The following is a 748-nucleotide window of genomic DNA, read 5'->3' on the forward strand; positions in this document are numbered from 1 at the left end:
GGAGTTAATTAATGAGGTTCCCCAAAGAGGAGTGGTTGGCAATGATTAGTCCTCTTAGCCTGGCACCCAAGGCTACACCGGGCCTGTGGCCAAGAGGGACTCTAATCCCTATGTGGAGTTTTTTGTTTTTGTTTTTTAATATTTATTTTGAGAGACGGGGCAGCGGGGGAGGCAGAGAGCGAGAGCGAGAGAGATTGAGAGAGATTGAGAGAATGAGAATCCCAGACAGGCTCCGTGCTCCCAAGGACAAGCAGAGTCAGATGCGCAACCTCCTGAGCCATCCAGGCGCCCCCTCACCCCGTGGACTTTTGAACACGAGTTGTTAAATGAGCTTCTCAAACCTCAGAGTAATTAGTACTCAGGTCTCCCAGGTCCAGGGAGAATTTAATAGATTATACGTAGGGTAGTCGCAAATCTGCCATCGTTAATAAGTGTAACTGGGCTAAGAGACGCGAGGAACCAGAGGGTGGGGGAGCCTCTGTCCTTGGGGGCGACCTCGAGGGCCCGGAGTAGTGGGAAGCTTCGGAGACCGACCTCCTCGAGCCCGCGCGGATGCCCTGCCCCGCCCCGCCGATAGGGGCGCGCTGGAGCCCGGCGGTCCGGGAGGCGCGGCGCGGGCGGGGCGGCCGCGCTCTCACCGCCCTGGGGTGTGGTTCCCGCGGCCCCGCCGGGCGGGGCGCGGGGTTTAAAGCGTCAGCCTGCGGGACGCGGCTCACTCGCGCTCCCGCCGCCTGCACGCCCAGCCATG

The sequence above is a fragment of the Suricata suricatta genome, chromosome 1 (assembly GCF_006229205.1).
Source record: "Suricata suricatta isolate VVHF042 chromosome 1, meerkat_22Aug2017_6uvM2_HiC, whole genome shotgun sequence".
Classification (NCBI taxonomy): domain Eukaryota; kingdom Metazoa; phylum Chordata; class Mammalia; order Carnivora; family Herpestidae; genus Suricata; species Suricata suricatta.